Genomic DNA, 20,876 nt, shown 5'->3' on the forward strand with positions numbered 1-20,876 from the left:
TCACATGGACGTGCAAGGGGCCCAGGACAGCAAAAACAACCTTGAAAAAGAAGAGTAAAGTTGGAGGACTCACTTTAAAGTGTACTAAAATGCTATAGTACTAAGTCAGTATGATACTGGCATAAGTTTGGATAAATAAGTCTAAGAGACACAATAAAAACCCACGGGGAAAAACTTACATTTACAGACACTTTTCCACTAGGGGGCCAAAAACACTCCATTGAAAGAATAGTCTATTCAACTAATGGTTCAGGGACAGCTGGGTATCTGCAGGCAAAAGAATCAATCTGGAATCTGAACACCCATATTTTATATAACAAATAAAATTAATTGAAAATAGATCACAGACAGAAATGTAAAAATTAAACCTATAAACTTTCTAAAAGAAGACACAGTATAAATCTTTGTGGGCCTAGGATAGGCTTTGGTTTCCTAGATACAAAACCAAGAGCACAAGTGATAGAAGGAAAAAGCAGATAAACTGGACTTCATCAAAACTAAAACCTTTTTCTTACAAAGGACATCATCAAGAAAGTGAAATGACAGGGGAAAAGGGTATCTCAAGTCAGAGAGTGCGTGCTTTGCAAAAAAATAAAATAAATCTTTACATCAAACTACCTCCCTTGTAAAGAAATTGTTTTAATGTTTAAAAAAATATAGTTAAAGGACAATGTGCAGAATAGAAGAAAAATTTTGCAAAGCATGTATCTAATAAGAGAGTAGTATCCAGGATATATAACGAATGCTTACAACTGAACAATACAAAAAAATACACCCAAATTTTAAATTTACCACGAATTTAAATAGATATACAAATGGCCAATAATCATATGAAAAGATGCTCAGCATCACTAGGGAAGTCAAAAACAAAATGAGATCTCATTTTACACCCACTAGGATGGTTATAACCAAAACATGGACAATAACAAATGTCGTTCAGGAGGCAGAGAAACCTCATATGCGGCCAGGGGAAAGGAACAATGTTGCAGCTTCTTTGGAGAAGTCTGGTATTTCCTCAAAAGCTTAGAGTTATATGTCTCAGCAATTCCACTCCTACATATAGAGTCATCTCTCAATATCCTTGGGGGGTTGGTTTCAGGAACCCCACACCCTGGATACCATAATCCAAGGATGTTCGAGTCCCTTTACAATCAACCATCTGGATTCATGTAGTGGAAACTACAGATATGGCGGGGCAAATGTACAGCCAACAGAATGAAAACATATTCTCATAAAAAATTTCACATCAATATTCATAGCAGTATCATTCAGAGTAGCCAAAAGTTACTAACAATATCCATCCATCAATGAACGGATAAACACATTTACCAAGAATAGGCCCACAAACTTTTGGTCATTGAAACTTTGACAAAGGAGGTGAGAACATACAATGGAGTAAAGACAGCCTCTTCAGCAAATGGTGTAGGGAAAACTTAACAGCTGCATGTAAATCATTGAAGTTAGACTACTCCCTCACAGAATATACAAAAATGAATACAAAATGTGTTAAAGACTTAAACATGTAGACAAGACACTATAAACCTCTTAGAAGCAACCATAGGCAAAACATCTGACATACATCTCAGCAATGTTTTCCTAGAGCAGTCTACTCAAGCAATAGAAAAACAACCAAAAATATACAAGAGGGATCTAATTAAACTTACAAGCTTTTGCACAGCTATGGAAACAGTAAGCAAAACAAAAAGACAACCAACCTATGGAATGGGAGAAAATATTTACAATAAATGAAACTGCTAGGGGCTTAATTCCCAGAATATGTAAACAGCTTTTACACTTAATAAGAAAGAAAAACAAACAATTCAATTCAAAAATTGGCAGAAGTCCTAAAGAAACATTTCTCCAATGAAGACGTACAAATGGCCAGTAGCCACATAAAAAAATATTCATTATCATTATCAGAGAAATGCAAATCAAAACTGCAATCAAGTATCACCTCTCACCAGTCAGAATAGCCATCATTCAGAAGTTCACTGACAATAAATACTGGAAAGTCTGCGGAGAATTGGGAACACACCTGCACTGTGGTGGGGATACAGTTTGGTGGAGCCATTGTGGAAAAGTGTATAGATGTTCCTCTAAAGACATAAAATTGACCTCCCAGATGACCCAGCAATCCCACTCCTGGGCATATATCCAGAAGGAACCCTAATTGAAAAAGACACCTACACCCCAATGTACACAGCAGCACTATTTACAATATCAAGACATGGAAGCAACCGAAATGTCCACTGAGAGATGACTGGATAAAGAGGTTGTAGCATATTTGTCCAATAGACTACTATTCAGCCATAAAATAATAATAAAATAATGACATTGGCAGCAACATCAATGGACCTGGAGAATGTCATTCTAAGTGAAGTAAGCCAGAAAGAGAAAGGAAAATACCATATGAGATTGCTCACATGTGGACTCTAAAAAAAAAAAATAGAAAGAAACAAAAAAATAAACTTATCTACAGAACAGAAACAGACACCGAGACATAGAAACCAAACTATGGTTACCAGTGGGGAGAGGGTGTGGGAAGGAATAAACTGGGAGTTCAAGATTTGCAGATACTGAGTATGTAAAGAATAAACAGCAAGTTTATACTGTATAGCACAGGAGAATATATTTAATATCTTATAGTAACTTATGTTTAAAAAGAGGATGAAAATGAATACAGGTAGGTTCCTATTTAGCTGAAGTGTTGTGCTGTACACAAGAAACTAACACAAAATTATAAACTAACAAGACTTCAATGAAAATATTTTTAAATAGACCAAAAACGAAAACAAAGGAAAAGGATATTATCAAGCAAAAAGAATAAAGTACTGATTCAGGCTACAATCATGGATGAACCTTGAAACTTTATGCTAAAATAAGCCAGACACAGAAAGCCAAATAGTGCCCTTTAAAGTGAACTGTATCTAAGCGTTTATTGTACTACTCCTGTAAATTTTCCAGAGGTTTGAAATCTATCAATATCAAAATAAAATGTATTATGCATTAAAAACTTAAAACGCTTCCTCACAGGAGGGCTTTAATTATTAAATGCAGAAACGCATATAAAGCTCTTGGAAAAACAATTTGCACGTCCACACACAGTCACTGCTGTCACTGCCACTCAGAGGGTGGTGACAGCGCTGATGAGAGCTGCCTCCACTCGCTCCCCTGCAGAAAGGAGTGAAGGCCTGAGCTCTGACAGGCAGGGTGAGCGTGAACCTGAGTCATACACAGCCACGTTCCAGACTCTGCGTTACCCAACTTTCTTATACAAACTGCAACATGTAATGTAAACACGCTAGAGGGATGTATCTTACAACACAGGGAATACAGACAATGTTTTACAGTAACTATAAATGGAGCATCTATTGTACACCTGAAACTAATATCATATTTTAAATCAGCTATATTTTTATGAAAAATTAAAAAATATTTTTAAAATGCTATCACTTTGATATTCAATTCGGTTTTTAAGTTACTACTAAACAGCTCAGAATGTATAAAAGCATTTAATTGTGCTGTATGCTTACATATTTATTTACATTCAGCCTCTTGCTAAAAGAGAATTTAAACAATTCTGTTAAACACAGCTTAACAACCATAACAACAAAAGGCAAAACGGAGAGTGAAGAGAAAATGGAGATTCAATACTTAAATGAAACCAGGGGGAAGTAAACTCATAAAAATGGATTCCATGAAGTCAGGGCAAGTGTTAAGGCTGACTAGAAATTCAGCTGTAGGATTCTTGGCAGCGAAACCAAAAAGAAAAGATGATGGGGCGGGTGGTAGAGCGTGTGCTTAGCGTGCACGGGGTCCTGGGTTGAAGCCCCAGGGCTTCCACTAACAGGTAAATACATCTAATTAACTGCCCCCCTAAAAGATCACCAAAGAAAAGCAAAAGAGAAATTTCTTTCCCAAAGAACCCTGATATTAAATTTGGATTAAATATTAAAAAAAAGAAAAAAAGAAAAATTCAAAAGATAAGTGACACTGAAGGAAAACCACAGCTGGCCTAACAAGCTAAGTCACAAATCAAAGTGTGATAAGTGTCGGTTTCCTGATCTAAGTTTTGCTGGGCTACCTGGTAAATCTGAAGTTTAGTGTCAGTTTACTGGGCTAATAAGCTAACCCGAAAATCCAAGGTCAACAGTTGTCAGTAACGTGATCTGTTCCAAATTGATAAGCTTCAGTGTACTGATTCCTTGCTTTTTGTTGTTTGAGCCTTATTGGGTATTAGCCCCATACTTGTAATTAACCCTATAAAACCTCATGTGCACGTCTTGGAGGTGCTCAGAGCTTTGGAAAAGAAACCCCTCTGAGCCCGCCAGCGTAATAAATCTCAGTACTCCAACCCTCTGTGTGATTCTTATTTCTTGGCTGGCCTTTTGTTTCCATAACAACACAAGCGATAATGCCCGTGAGATAAATCTGGGGAGGCTGCTGGTAAGTCGCCATGTCTCACGTGGGAAAATCTGAAACATCCTTCTCACCACTCAGAGTCATCATAAGCCCACACCACACCTCCTGCCGTTAAATGCAGGAGCACGGTTAGGGCCCGGCCTTTGCTGTCTTTGTGTCATCACAGTGATACAGGATGGAAGGGGGAAGAGCACAGCCATTCAAGGAAGGCCGCAGCAATTGACATCAAAATGGTGAAGGATTCAACCCCCAATAGGCCTTGAGGCTCAGGATGAAGAGATTTAACTTCTAGCAGATCTTGAGATTCAGTAAACATCCATTGTAATAGTAACCTGGTGAATAACATGCCCCAGGCACCATGGCAGTCCCAATGATAGCCACAAAAGGTCAAAGGGTGGGAAATGGCCAACTCCCTGGGAATCCTAGCCCCTTGCCCTAAGGCTGGTCCTTCTACTTATTAGCATATGAAACCACCAAGCCCAAGAAAACAAGCAACACAGCGCCACCTCGCGGTCACCACTCTCTGTCCCTCTTTGGAGAAGACAGACCTTCTGTCTGTGGGGTGTGTACCTACTTCTAATCTGTGCATGAAACCCCCACACCTCGTGACGTTTCTCTTGCATTTCAATGTATCTGTCTGAATATATATACCTTTACTCAACACTGGCTTGCTCTTGAATTCTTTACTGCATGAAGTCAAAGAACAAAATCTGGTGGGGCACATCCCAGGGGCTCAACGAAAGCCTGGGACACAGCCCTTCTCATGCCCAACGTTTTTTATCCTTGTATCAACAGGACTGGGCTGTGAAGTGACGTCTGAGGCCCCAGCTAAGGGACAGAACCAGCTTCCAGGGTTCCAATTTGCGGGCAGCCTCTCCCCCAGCTTGGGCCTTGGGGTCTGCCCGGTTCTCTGTGTTTCTCTGTTGTGCTGACTCCCCAGCCATACAGCGTACTCCTAGGCCTGTCCCCACAAAACCCTTCTCTCCAAAATACAAGCACGTCATGTCACAATCCTCTTGTTCAACCAGGAAATGTTCAGCCCACTTTTTTCCTCCCCAATAAATTACCCAACTGTCCTCCCTCCCATCACATCACTTCTTTCTTTGTGAGAACTCTGCACTCGCCACACCCCATCATGAACACAGGTGTCTTGCTGGCTGTGACTGAGATGTTTCTTTCTCACACAGCAAGCGTCCTTTCACTTTCCCCTTGTTACCTTAAAAAAGCCTTTCCTGAGTCACCCACCACTCTGATTATGAACTCACAATGTGCTGAAGTTGCAGTCACTATATGCATACATCCCAGTTTTGGCTAGGTATCCATCACAAGATCTTCATTAAGGAGCTGCATCAAGAAGTTATACAGGGTATTCTTACATCAGAGTGGAGGAACCTGCAAAAAATTTAAACGGCTTTGAAGAGAGTGTTAACCAGGAACAGAGATGTCGCGGGTCCTAGTCAAAAGTGTCATGAGGAAAAATGTTCTCCCAAGGCTCAGAGTGGCTTCTGAACACAGAATCCTCAGGGAGGAGGTGACAGGCAGTGATTAGGGTGGGTGATACAGGTTACGCTCCCCCAGCTGGGGAAGAATAGGTTTTTTTCTTGTTTTCCAAACAATTTCTTACTATCTTTTTCTCTTATTGCCACATACCATTTCCTACGAATTAAGCATATCAATGTCAGTCACTTGGGCCACTTGGGAGAAGCTACACGATGCCATTCACAGGGATGGGGCATGACAGCCACACCAGTCTAGGTTGAAAGACCAGTGGGGGTATTTGCAAGGTAATCACGGGCATGCAACAAACTCCCCAGCTTCAATGACCTCATCTCAAAGCTGGGGTCAATAAAACTACCAAGCAAATTGCGTGAAGATTATGGCCAATGTTTACTAGGTAAGTGCCCGTGAAAGCTGCCGCTTAATGGGGAATGAGTACGATCAATGAGGCCCTGTCTACCTGCCCACATGCGCCCTGCCTTCCTGCCTTGCTGCAACAGCAGAACTTGTTTAGCTGAGATGAACACCCCCAGAGCAGCCCAGACGGGAAAGCTCCCAGCTCTGCACGGCGAGACGTGTTCCTTTCCTTCTCAGAGCTGATCACAGTTTGCTGTCGTCTGTTTTTATGTTTATCCCTTTTGTAACTCCCTCTCCTCCGGAGTTTTTGCTCAAGCAGCACAGGGCCAGGTGTGTCTTGGGTCCTGCCGGATATTCTGGGCAGGGAAACAGCCAACTCCATATCTGGCTCTGGTGCTGAACGGAGAGAGCAGAAGGCCCAGGGGCCCATGCTGAACTGAGGCCCCTGCACCCAAAATTATGGTCTGACCTTGGGCAAATTACACAGTCTTCTTTACCCTGAGATTCCTCATCTGTCCATGAAAATAACTGCCCATGTCACACAGAGTTACAAGTATTAAAGGAAATCAACAAATTCACAACCTAGCCAAGGGGCTACAAGTGCATCCTCAACAGACAAATGCTGCCTTTACGGCTCTGACGCACGCTAAGCGGGGCGGCCCCACACAGTGAACACTGCTAAGTGCCAGGGTGTTAAATGCTTCATGTGTGCTATAATACTCTTTAGATCTTACAACAATCCCAGGAAGAAATGAATATTATCATGCCCATTTCACAGATTCACCAACAGGTTGAGAGTATGCATTCTATTCCAAGGCCCTATGGTGAAGAAATGGCAATTTAAACCGGAATCTGGGCCCAGGCCTTGGCTCCATCTCTCTCCCATCCACCTGACCACTTGCCTATGAATTCCACCTGTCCAATATAAAAGTTTGCAGCCGGCCATCCCTTAAAAGCAATGTGTGCCACCGTTTGTCAATGTTGTTTAATTACCATAAACTGTTCTCAGAAACCACTACAGTGAAGAAAGTTGGACTTAAGGAATTCTGCATTGCGTTCTCCTGCAATGTGCAGGATCCCTTTCCTACACCTCCAAATCCAAGTGTATGCTTCCTCCGTGTTTATGTTTGCACACGGCTTATTAAAGCAGAAGGTATCTGCAGTAATTCCATCTCGGTTGCTTTCCAAGTTTGCAGATGATCCATATTCGGTCTGTGAACGAAAATACTACAATGTGAATGAGAATACTGCAACCATGTCAGTAAACAAAGAATACTGATACCAAGTCATTAAAGGCTTCCGCCACTCCCCGGCGAGGACAGGCCTGCAGCCCAGCCACTGCAGCAACTCACAATGGTGCCCTCTGAGCAGACTCAGAATAAGAAAGGACGGGCTACTGGCCCGAGATAGCTAGGTGCTTGTCTAAAAAATGAATTCAGTGAGTCCTAATATTTGCTTCCTCCCATTCATACAAAATCACTAAATTCTTGAACTTGAGATACCTGGCTTTCTTTAGATAACAAGTAATCTTTTATTGTTCCAACAACCTGGTCTTTGTTGTAAAGCTCCTATATATCCTAGCTCTGCCTCAACCTCTTGGGAGCAGTCCCTCAGAGAGTTCTGAGAGACGGTCATCCTGGCTCGAGTCCTCCCGCCAAATGAAACATAACTCTTAACTTTTAGGCTGCACGTTTATTTCAGTCAACAGTTTTGGACACCATGAAGCACCACAGCAGATTTCTCTCCACCTGAACTCTCCAAGTAACCAGAGCCTTGGTACCAGCAGTGGCCCTTTGTGCTCATCCGCCTCCTCGGGGGGTCCAGATGAATTTGGCTGAGTCTCTCCTGGTTCTCAGATCTCACATATTGGTTGATGATCCTAAGTTTTATCTGGCGGTGTATCCAGGTACGTGGCCCTCCAGTTGAAAGAAACTGAGGTGAATTACCCACCCAGTGGAGACATCCCGAGTGGGTCCAAGTTGAAAGACACTGGGTTCAGGACTGAGTGGTTAGGTAAGAGGCTGGTCTAATGTTTTCCTCAATTTGGTTACCTCCATTGAATTTTTCAGGATAAAAGTAAAACTCTTATGAGGAAACTTTCAACTCCAAATTTTGGACCATCCTCCTGGCTGGTAACAGCATTCTCAGGTGACAGGGAATCTTCCAGGAGTGGTAGACACAAAGACTTCATGCCACAGAGTTGTCCCTGTGGGAAATCTTACTAGCAAATTTATTCTGAGAACCCGACCTTACAATGGGGAATAGAACTTTCAAAAAAAAAAATAAAGAACAGAAAAGAAAAGAAAAAGAAATGACAGATTGCCAGTCTCCAAGTAAAACCCCAGCCAGATTTATGTACATACAAAACTTACAACATTAATCGGGAATAAGAAAAAAAAAAAACTCACTCTGGAAATAACCAGGCCTGATAAAAACATTTTTTGGCATTCTGAACTTATAAAAACAAAATCCCCTTTAGTGGGAACTTGGATTTCTCTTCCTGTGTCCTTGAAATGTAAACGTTTTATCTTTCTCTGGATGTTTTAAGTGTGTGCATGTAAGTATATATATGTTTAGTTTAGTTTTTAAAGGAAACCTTGGACTCTGCCATACAAAAGTTCAAGTATTGTGTACATACGGTGGCCACGCAAATAAATTGGGATTCTAAGCAATTCTTTGATTGTACCAATTTTCAGATATTTTGCCATCTTAAACTTTGTTGCATCAGCCTGGACCACGAAGGCTTTAAGCTTTTGGAGAGTAAACCTTTGAATTTTATTTAGGCAACACCCTGACTCTCATGTGGAAGGGCCTCTTCATCTTATTGGTTTAAAATCACTACATATATATATATATATATATATATATATATATATATATATATATATATATATATATTTATTTATTTATATATATATAAATTGATGGCCATATGATGGATTTTTTAATTTGGAAAAACTTTTTAATTGGTGAAAGTTTAAAGAGATCTCATTATAAACGGCTGTTTTATTGGTACCTATTAAAATAAAGTTTAAATGCAGAAAAATATATCTAATGGTTAACCTAAGAACTCAGATATAAAAATATAACTGGTTTGAAAAGCTACATTTTTGTTTTTCCTTTCTGATAAATGTTTCTAGAGATGCTAATAAAAACTTAGTATAATTAATGTTAATTAGGTTGAATAACTGGAAAAAGGATTGTAAAAATGTCAAAAAAACAGATAAGTGGCTTATCCCAAAAGGATAAATATTTTTATATGGTTATTTTGAATGAGATCAATAAAATGGACATTTTTGGATTTACATACAGGGTTTTGATACTACACTACGTAAAGTTAAAAAAAAAGGGCCAAAGAGTTCACCTACTCCCCCCCAACATTAAAGTTCAAACAAGTCCGTTTTATTTACCACAGTTTAACATATATTTATATGTAGACTGAAATACTTGATCAAGGATTGGGACAACAGACCAATTAATGAAATTAAAAATCGAGAAGGGCCTAAGCTCTTTGGCTGAAACTTGGGCATCCTAGAGACTTCTATAAAATTATATACAATGTACACCCACAAAAAAAAAGGTTTCTGTCACTCCTTCTAGAAATAAGAATTATTGATTAAACTTAATAAATATAAAAATTAAAGGTATAAGATTTAATAAAATTGAGATAAAAGTTTGTGAAATTGGTATATTTAGATGGTCTTTATATAAACCTTTTGCTTATGTTGTGGGATAGATATGTTTCAGTGGAAAAACGCTTCCCCTTCTTGGTATTATAAGGCTGGGCACATGTCTATCCCTCTGAAAATATTAATTGAACAAATTAAAGGAAACCAATATAGTTACTTGAGACGTCCAATATAACGTAAATCTAAAAAGTAATTTGAGTAGCTAAAAAAAAAAAATAGGTTTACCCTGGGTTTAACTTATAACTCAAGGAAAAGAGACCTTAATAAATGTCTTATGCAAGCTTTGGAAGACAAAATAAAGAAAACCTTAGTTTTAAAACATGGAATTCTTTGTTTACAGCTCTTCTCACTGATACAAAAATGCCAATTAAGGAGATAAAATTGGGTCTGGGTGACAGAGCATTTATCTGGGGACCTGGAAGAGAGTGTCTTTGTCTTGCAGATCAGAAATATAAATACAACAAACAGTGACCTAGGACTGAGCCTAATTAGCTCAACGAAATAAAACTTGAGGCCATGAAATTTTTGGCATTTTAGAACTCAGAACTCTGACGGGTCCTTCAGACTTTGTGAGGAAATCTTAATTATCTGTTTCATAAATAGTAAGCCTTAGTGATTTGAGCAAGCAAATTCAGCTTACTCCAACTATTATTATAAATATAAGTAAGTTTTAAAGTGAAGCTATGAGATCTCTAGCTTTTGTCTGTTTATAAGCCTGCATACAGATTATAGAAGTGAGATATTTCTACTGCTAAAAAAAAAAATTTCGAAGTCAAAGAGCTCTGCTTAATTGATGTAAAAATATAAGAGCTTAAAAATTAAGTATTTTTAAAATAAAAACTTAACAAATTGACTTTCAGTGTCATGTGAATTGGAAAATATTCAATATTAAGGTAATATTTGATATTGTTTAGTTTAAGTATGTTCTAATAAATGTAGACATCTTTAAAATCATCCATCTTAACTATAATACCTTTACTGTACCTAGGTTTAATGAAAGTCAAATAAGATCCTGTTATATCTGTTGCAGATTTGTCAAAAAAAAAAATAACAGTAATGTGCTGTGGTAAAATTTTAAGTAAATTAAATGTAAATGAGATGAGAGCTTTGGGTAAATATTTAAAATATATTTTTAAAATGTATGCTTAAAATAATCTCTAAATGTTTGATATCTTTAAATTCTAGAGTTGTGCTAAATTAAGTTAAATGACAAGATTTTATTAAATATCTATGCCATTTTCAGATAAAATAAGATTGAAATATGAATTACTTAACATTTAACTTCCTCTTACAGTGAAACTAAAGGTGTTTAGAAATATTAATAAATGGTTGGTGTCACACAGAAATAGTCTCTATTAGTAAGGGAATGATCTCAGTATCCTAGGAAAGTAATATAAATGCGTAAAGGAAGATGTAAGAATGGAATAATACTTTGTTAATGAAAAATAGTGACTTTCTCCTGAAGCTGGTTACCTCTGAATGGAAGACAAAATAAGGGACACACTAATATAAGTATAGAAAGCTGTGGAAGGCTTGTGGAAAAGGAACCCTGAGGAAAGTTTTGTACGTGGTCAGAATTGGCTAAGTTTAGAATCAAATTGGGCAACGTAAATGAATCTTAGAAGTTAGCTGGAACAAGATTAGATTTGGTTTTCTCTCTGTTAAGAGGAAAAAATTTTCTTAAAATATTAATCCACCTTCAGTAACAGATTGTAAAACTTCTTATACCACTTAGCTGATCTGTTCTGCCTTTACATTTGACATATTTTCTTGTTAATGAATTAGTACTACATTACAGTGATCTATATGTTTATCTGATCAAGTGTTCTGAAATCTTTCAAAAAGCTCCCCAAATATAAAATTCTAATTAATTAAATAAAAATTAATTTAATTAATTAAAATTCTTTTAATCTCCAGTTAAGTTTGGGATGCTACAGAAGGCCCCTGAAACATCCCAAAGAGAGATTTTTAACTATAAAGTTTCATTTGGCATTTTAGATAACATGGAATTGTCAAATGAATCATAAAACTTCTAAGGTTATATTGAATGAGAAATATTATTAATACAGGTATTGTAGAAATTATATGGACTCCCTAAAATTCTGGTTTATCTGAAATGTTACCAGTGATAATTATGGGTATAGTGAACAGGTTTCTTTATTGATTATAGTGTAACGGTGTTTAACCATGCTTTTAAATCTTTTGTCATTTATAGACAGTTAATTGTTTTCTTCTGATGGTTTTGCAAAATGCTTTCTCTTCAAGGAGATTTACTGATTTCTAATAAATTTCAAACTACAGCACTGAACTAAACTGGGTAAGACATTTTAAAGTTCTAATGAAAACTCTCATTAAAAGAATTAGTTACATGGGACTGATTAACCAGCTGAATATGGTTATAATTTTTGATATTGTTTGAAATACTACTGCCTTTTAACCTGTTTCCCAGACATAAAGAATCTCTTCTCCTTAAGCTAGTTATGGTTCACAGCAATTTGATAAATTATAACTATGTATACAGACTTGGAACAGTTATCTTTTCTCTCTATCTGATCCCTCAAAAGACTAAAAATACTTAGGTCCCCAGTGGCTCTATCAGACAAATTAGGGAGATCATCTCCTAAGAGATATAGGAGTATAAAGGTATTTTAAGGATTTTAAAGAGAAAAGAATTTACCTAAATCTGTAAGGCAAAAATCCATGAAAAGCCTTGACGTGGCTTTCTTGGCCTTAGAAAACCTTATTAACATTCTACCCTGAGACTCCGTATTAAAACTTCCAACACAGTCAATTTAAAAAGCCTATATGATCAAATAATCAGATTTAATTTGTAAAGAAATTAATCTTGATTTGGCTATATTTGAGAAAACTGAGGGTAACTTTAGAGAGAAAAAAATTATATTTTAGTCGATATTAAATTCTAGTTTTGTTAATTGAGGTCCATATTTACTAAGACACTTCCCAGATCATTCCTTGCTGTTATGTCACACTGCTGTACAGTTTAATTGAATTATGAAAAGAATACTCTAGGTTTGATTCTGAAGCTCAGTAATCTATCCTTGGGTAAAATTCCAATGCCCCATGACCTGCAGCCAGGGGATTATACATACTGCAACAGGCATGACTTAAAGAACTGTCTCCAACCTGAATGGAAAGACCCTTTTTCAGATACTCTTAACTAGACCATACACACCAAAGCTGAAGGAAACGGAGTCTCGGATTCATTTCCTATCTGAAACAGCCCCTGCAGTGCACTGGCCTATAGAGCACTGCTCACCTTAAAACAATGCCCAAATGGAGAAAAAGCTTCCATACCAGGATGAGAAGAAGACGACATCTGAGCTAGACTGCTGACCCAAGACACCGGACCAGGACTGTATACCAATTACTTTGATAATTTCTCCAACCTTTGATTATGAACTACTCCAATTGTTAAGTTTATGATAAATTACCTATGTCTAGTACTTCTGTGTTACCTTGGTGGGTTTCCCTACTCCAAGGCTCTAACTAGATAGCCCTCAGAAACGTTATTCTAAAAAGAATTTATAGTTCTGTTTAGGCCACTGTTGATCTTACAAGGTGGGAGATTTCAACTGGCCAATTAATACCTGCCCTGACCCTGACCATAAATATGAACTTTCTCATAGGATCAAACTCAGAAACACAAGCAAAATTTTAACCCAAAAATACAACTTCTCGACTATTAAATTCTTACTCGTGACTTTATTAACGTTACTAGCTGTATTACTTATATCCTGTCTATTTTATAAAATTGTTGTCTGTTACATTTCCCAATGTGTAACTAGGCCCACAAGATGGATGATGGCTAAACATCTTGAAGAAACAGATAAAATTTATAACCCTGAATAAAATAAATATAATAGTGTGATTCTAGGTATGGGAATGAGCAAAGATGGGTAAACACTTCCTGGATCATAATAGAGTAGTAAGACAGGTGATCCAGAGAACTTTTAGTATCAACAGGGCCTGATAAAAAAAACTAACACCTTGAATGGCAACTCAGAAGATTCTTCACCTGAACTAGGAATGAGCCATCCTAGCACCGTGGGACAAAATTGGTCATGAAATGTCTCTCAAAATATTGGTCGAATTTAGGACCAAGGGGGAACACTGTGAATGAAAATACTACAATGTGCATGAAAATACTGCAACCATGTCAGTAAACAAAGAATGCTGAATCCAAATCATCAGCGGCTGCTGCCAACCCCCAGCGAGTTCATGCCTACAGCCCGGCCTCTCAGCCACTCACAGTGGTGCCCTCTGAGCAGACTCAGTGCAAGAAAGGACAGGATACTGGCCCTAGATAGCCAGGTGCTTGCCAAAGGAATGAATTCAATGACCCAAATGTTTGCTTCCCACCATACATAGAAAACCACTAAATACTTGAACTTGAGATATCTGGTTTTCTTTAGATAACAAGCAATATTTTATTGTTCCAATTACCTGATCTTTGTTGTAAAGATTCTATTTATCCTAGCTCCTCCACTACCTCTTGGGAGCAGTCCCTCAGAGTGATCTGAGAGGCTGTCATCCCGGCTCGAGTCCTCCAGCCAAATAAATCAAAGCCCTTAACATTTAGGCTGAACGTTTATTTCAATGACGTTCCAGAATAGACACAACTCATCAATTCTGTAATGGAACACACTGAATCAGGAACCAAAAGCGTGTTTTAGTCCAGAAAATCTCCAGGTTCCTATTTCTTCCTGTCATTATACAATCCCTCCAGAACTCATTACTTTGCTGTCTGCTCCTCTGGCAACCAAACTCAGAGAAGAGACAACTCAGCAGAGCGCCCTGCTGGGGAGAACACCCCGCAGAAGCACTGCAGGCTGCCTTCCCTCCCGCACGCTCTGCTGACCCTTGGTGTCCCCCATGGAGACCAGGCCAACACAGCTCTTCCCAACAGCTGCAAAGTCGCACACGTTAAATAAATCATTTTCTTTTATATGATATTTTACGTATATACCCATCTCTGAAAACAGCTTTGCCAGAAGCCCAAATCTTCAACATTAATCTGCAAAGGCAAATCAGGTCCCCAAGGGAAAACAAGTCTTAAGACGACGCTAAGGCCTCCAAAGTCCTCTCCACGACCATGAACCAAACTGCCTGCAGGTCTGCAGCTGCAGGACGCTACATGTCTGCTTTTAAAGCAACCCCTTTCTGCCCTCGGGTGCTACAATGCCCTTTTATGCCCTCCCATCACAGGGCAAGAGCAGCCGCTGCAGAACCTTGCAGGGCAGCACTGACAGGACTGGACAAAGGGGATCAGAGTTAAACAAAGCATTCTGATGACACGAGCTTGTCACTGTGTCTCTTTACAGATGTAGATATATAGAGAGAGAAGTGGGGTGATATTGCTCAAAGTCACACAGCTAATAAGTGGCAAAGTATATAACTCTGCTCCTCCCTCCTGTGTGACGCCCAACTGGGACAACCACAGGGTTCTCTCGTGGCTGCCTGAACAGTCTTTTCCTATCACTCATGACACACAATAGTGTCTGAACTTAGCCTGCATTTGCAGCATCTTTTCCCTCCAGTTTCTCAGGAACAAGGCTGTTCGGGCCTGTATGAATTCCGGCTTCCTGAAATCTCCGTGCTCAGGCTGGTCTTGCCTGTGCATCCGGCCCGCTGCTCAGAGGCTCTTCCTCCCCTGCAGGAGGACGTTTCTAATCTTCACAGGGACACAACCTCAGGGGAGCTCTCCTCTCGCCCTCAGCATGGCAGGTGTCCCAGGCCTCATCCCGAGCAGCCCCGTTAGGACGGTGTCTGCCCAGCTCTGCTAGTCAGATCAGCAGCCTCAATGCCAGGGATTATACCCAGGTCACACTGCAAACCTACTGCCCGCCTCACAGCCCCCAGCCAGCAGGTCACCTGGAAGTCACAGCAAGTGCCCCACCCAATCCAGAAGTCTCTTCTTTTGCCAGCACCACTGATGAACGGTTTCCAACCTTCGGACAGTTTCGCACAAAACAGCACCTTCTACTGTGAAACGGGTGGTTTTTCTTCTGCGCCTCATCCTTACTGGAAACGTAAAAGGAAACCAAAAGGCCTTTTCTCAACCCTTTTCTGATGAAACCCTCCCACCCACAATACTCATATGCTCAAGAGCTTTGGATCCACATGATTTTCGTTCTCTTAGGCTAAGTGGCTCAAAAAACTAAGGGATTCTTTCTCCTTTGAGGGTATTAGCACTCAGTTTCTCGGCTTTAATCTGTTTTTGTCTCTCTCTTCAGTGACCCTAGCAGTTGCCACCTCTTACTCCCTTCAGCAGCCTCCCTCCCAACTTCAAGTCTAGGAAATCAGCTGTGATGAGGGGCATGGGGGCAGTCACAGAAGATGCAACTAAGGCACAGAGAGGCTACATAATTTGCCCAAGAAATCACCTTGAACCACCAACAGAGTGTGTCACGTCCCTCTGTTTAACTCTAATGCTAAGCAAGTTAACTTTTTGTAGATTATGTTTATAAACAGATGAGGTATGAAAATACATACAAGGACACACATCAACTCTAAGATCCTCATTAACTCCACTATTTTGTTTCTATTTATTTTATTTCTATTAAAAAATTAAGAACCCCTGCAGTCAATATAGCAAAATGTTACTGGGTTTTAAATCCAGAATATACAGGGGTTGTGTCATTACTCATTCTTGTATGTATTTTCACAAGACAAAATGATTTGAAAGTCTCTCTCCCCGCCCCCTACTCACTACTGGCTCTCACCAGAGCTCCCAGACCACACATCTAACAGCCTTTCACTTTACCCACAGCTGAACTCATCAGTTTTCCCCCAGAACTCCCTCTGCTGCTTTCCCTCCTCAGAACACAGCAGGACCATTATTTAACTCATTAATCCACCCAGAAACCTGGGCCTTACTCCATCCTACCTTCACAGACAGCATTGATCCTTTCCTCTTTACCATCTAAACATGCCTTCAATCTGTTCGCTTTTACCCACTGACCGTCCCACCGCTCAATTGGAAGCCAACAACACTGCCCACCTGGACTCATGAGTCTCCCAGGTGGCCCCACAGCCACTCTCCCCTACTTGAGACAAATGTGATTGTGTCTCTCCCACGCTTTTGGACTCATTTCAGACCCACTGTTCTTAGAAGAAACTTCAATTTCTTCACCTGGTGAAGGTCCTTGCCATGAAACTGTCAGCTCAGTAAGGGCAGGACACACCCTCGTCCCTCGGCTCCACCATCTGGCAGAGCATCAGCTTGGGAGGATTGAGTTCTTAGCAAACTACTTCACTTATCCATACAAATCCATGGTAGATTAGAAAGATTTTAGATGTTAAGCTCGACTATTAATTTGGGGATTTTGCACTGGCAACCTGCAAGTATATATTCCAATTATTGTGTCTTCTTAAAACCATACCCAGATTAAAGGAGTATTTGTGGAATGTCTTCAGAGTAAAAGGGACTGTACTTTTACAGATTTTATGTTTTAAAATATGAACAACCCGGACAGGGTCAAAAATAGAACCGCCTCACAAGTGACAGAAGACAGGTGAGACGCATATAGCAACAGGTCACAAAGATGGTAAGAGCAAAATTGTTTCTCCAACCCCCAAAACATTCCTCCAAGAACTGAAAACTCAGAAATTTGAAAGTAAAATACTATCATATAAAGAAAGAAAATAAATAATCCTCTTCATCAGGGTTTCTAGACCTGACTGCAGAGTTATTAGCAGGCCATACTGAATCCTAGCACAGAAAAATCAGATGGACTAGTGGTGAGTAAGTTCCAGGAAAATGGCAGTAACTCCTCCACTTGAAAGAGAACACACACTCACTTGTTCAAGGTGATTGTAAACCACATTCTGCAGAAATTCAGAAGATTCAGGCACCGCTTCTAGATGGTGATGACACGGAAGGACGGCTTGGATGCATGCTTCTAACTGAGTCACCGGCATTCTTACACTGCAGGGGGAAATGGAGGCCCTCAGCCAAGAGCACAGTTGTTCCTGTCATGTATCCCAGGCCGTGCCTCGGGGACTCAGTGTACTGTAGCAGTCCGGCCCCAGGTGAGGACCAGCAGCGTGGCCCAAGCAAGCAGGAGGGGCACTGTGCTTGAGAAATCCCATCCCCCATGGGGGCAAGAGGGGCTGGTGGGGTTGTGTGAACCTATAAATGCTCATAGAAATACACCTGCATACATTGAAGTGATAAAATTAAAAGTAGCAGGCTATTTAACAAAATTTCAATTGTCAGTGTTAATTTTACCATTCCATTCCGCTTGTCCCCTGCACTCTGAGACAGGCTTAGGCTCTCTCACACATGCAGCTCTGATGCAATGGTTGTGAAGTTATTTTACTTTGCTGCAAGTGTCTTCGCTCCCAGTGTCACTGTGACTGTCGTCTCTTAACACAGTCAGATATCTTCCTGCATCTCTCCCTGAGTTCCTTGCTCCTGCTTCTCAGATCCTGAGATAAAGAACAGGTGAAGGCACATGACTGGAAAAGTCAATGTGGACTTGACCAAAGTCCTCAGTGACCCCCTAGGTGAGTGCTGCCCACCCCTTACCTTCGATTCTCAAGGTTCTGCCCAGGGTGACATCCAGCCAGGAGAGAGTCCTGGGCCCTATTAAAAGCTGTGTGGCTTGGGTGCAGGGAAAGCTGCAGGAGCTGGTTCTGTAGCCGGTCCCATCCACACCTCTGCTCCTCTCTCTCCCGAGGCAGCGCTGCCAAGCCCCCAGGCTCCCTGAGCTTCTGTCTTTCTCTTCTACTCTACTTCAAGCCCTTTTCCTCTTCCTTTACTCCCAGATTATCCCTAGCTGGAGTGATTTTTCTATCATAGAATCTGAAAAAATTTCCTGCAGCTGAAAAAGAGGTGCCAGAGGTCAATGCGCATATGGTGGTTCCTGAATAGAGCCCCTGGTTAGGGGGACCCTCACCAACACTCACGGGGCATCAGGCATGTTGCAGGGTCGACCACCACCAACAAGAGTTTGCTGTGACACCAAGGCACGCACAGCATCCCTGCTCACTAAATTGTAGTTGTAGTCCTTTATTAAGAAGCAAAAATAAAAAAATTGCTCATGTTTCTTACTAAAATTATTTATGAGGGAGAAAAAGAAATTGTAATAGAAAGAACAAATTTCACTCCATGTTAGATGTGTTCATTTGGCTTTAATCCTGTACCTTGTTTTCTAGGCTCAGACTTGCTATCTCTGCACCTTTTGTAAAAGAAAGTTGCCTTTAGCCTGAAATATCCAGGAGGGCCTATTCTCCGGGCTCTGATCTTTAAGGATATTTGCTCTTCTACACTTATGTATAGATGGCAAGTTGTAAAATAGTGAATAACCTTTCTTTTTTTTTGGAGGTTTTACAGGGGCACCATAATTTGACCCACATGGACAGCTGCAGGAACAAAGGATTTCAAGGACAAACAATTCATACAGCAAGAAGTTTGCAACAACCAGCCACATCCCTGCCGCTTTTTAGTATAAAAGGAGACTGAATTCTGCCCTGGGGAAGAGAGTTCTACTGGATAACAATATGCCATTTTCTGGGTCTGCCAGCTTTACAAATAAAGTCTCTTTTCCTTACTCCAACATCTCATCTCCCGATTAATCGGCCTGTCATGCAGCAAGCAGAACGAGTTTGGACTTGGTAACAAATTGACTGCCTTAGAGGTAGTATGTCTCCACTGTTTCCTCATTTCCAGTATTTCACCACCTATCAATTTTATATGCTTTTTAACAACATGAACAAAAAACCTATTACAAGGAATTGATTCCACAGAAATAAAATTATTTCTACTCCTTCAAAACTTTTTTCTTTTCTATTTTATTTTGTTTTGCTTATTGAAAAGAAAATAAATTCAAATCTTTTTATTTCACGTATTTTTATAACTAGATATTGTAAATACTACAAAGATATTTAAATTGCAATAAAAATTGTTCATATATTAGTATAAAGATATATACACAATCAATGCAGATTAGGAAAGGAGTAGATATTTACTAAAAATCCACTGCACATCCAGTCTTTTACAAGCATATCCTGGAATATAAGCTCTATTATCCAGGGTCCCCCACCCCCAATCTCACTGCGGAGTCCCTTAGTAATCAACTACCAAGGCACCAGCATAGAACCATGAGATCACTAGTTTAGGTATAAATGAGAGTATTAGCTCATTCAATTCTAAAACAGAAACCTTAAAATAAATACTGAACTTACTTACAGATAAACAAATTTGGACACAAAAAAGTACAGTTTCTCCCCAAATTCACAAAGATAATAACTGGTAAAGGCAAGATTTGAACTCATCTGCCTTGAATATAAAGCTAAGTTGGAAATCCCCTTCAACTGTGGAGGACCAGCAGCACAGCCTGTCACCCTATCTTTGTTCAGATCTGGCTTTAGACAGCCTGAGACAGCACCCCTTCCTATGGAACTCGAGGGCAAACAATAACAATAAGGATTTTATATTCTGTAGTTTCTTAGGTCTCAATTATATAAAGTGTCAGCAGGTCAGCAGAAAACTCTGGGAAATATGAGTGGGTCCAGAGCTTTTTGCTGATAAGAAACTCAATCTATCAGGACAGAGTGACCTTCCCATGAGAGGCCTCATGGACATAAACTAAAGGCAACTGAGCAATGAAAACTAGCAAGAACATGGAACTCAAGCAAGAAGGATCCCTACCATCCCCTGCCCAGTTGCCTCTTCACCTTTGTGGACAAGACGGCAGAAGGTCCATGTTCTTGTCCAAGTTACAACATCATGGATTCTCACCCATATAATATTACGACTCTATGCTGTCTTAAGTCCTTTCCAACTAAAATATGATGACACCAATATCTCAGCGGAATGTCTATGTCTCCACTTTCTCTCTTCTATTAGGAGACTATATCTATGGCCACAAACAGAAATTCAATTAA

The 20,876-nt window shown here is 39.8% G+C and overlaps 1 long non-coding RNA gene across 1 annotated transcript; it reads right to left on the minus strand.

Annotated features, from left to right (window-relative positions):
* Positions 1 to 5,711: 5,711 nt before the first annotated feature.
* LOC140695180 (uncharacterized) lies at positions 5,712 to 18,710 on the minus strand. Its single transcript, XR_012070886.1, has 4 exons — positions 18,517 to 18,710; positions 18,217 to 18,416; positions 17,787 to 17,913; positions 5,712 to 5,814 (listed from the first exon to the last, which is right to left on the minus strand). It is a non-coding gene; the product is annotated as an uncharacterized lncRNA (long non-coding RNA).
* Between the last annotated feature and the right edge of the window lie 2,166 nt (positions 18,711 to 20,876).

The sequence above is a fragment of the Vicugna pacos genome, unplaced genomic scaffold, assembly GCF_048564905.1.
Source record: "Vicugna pacos unplaced genomic scaffold, VicPac4 scaffold_176, whole genome shotgun sequence".
NCBI lineage: Eukaryota > Metazoa > Chordata > Mammalia > Artiodactyla > Camelidae > Vicugna > Vicugna pacos.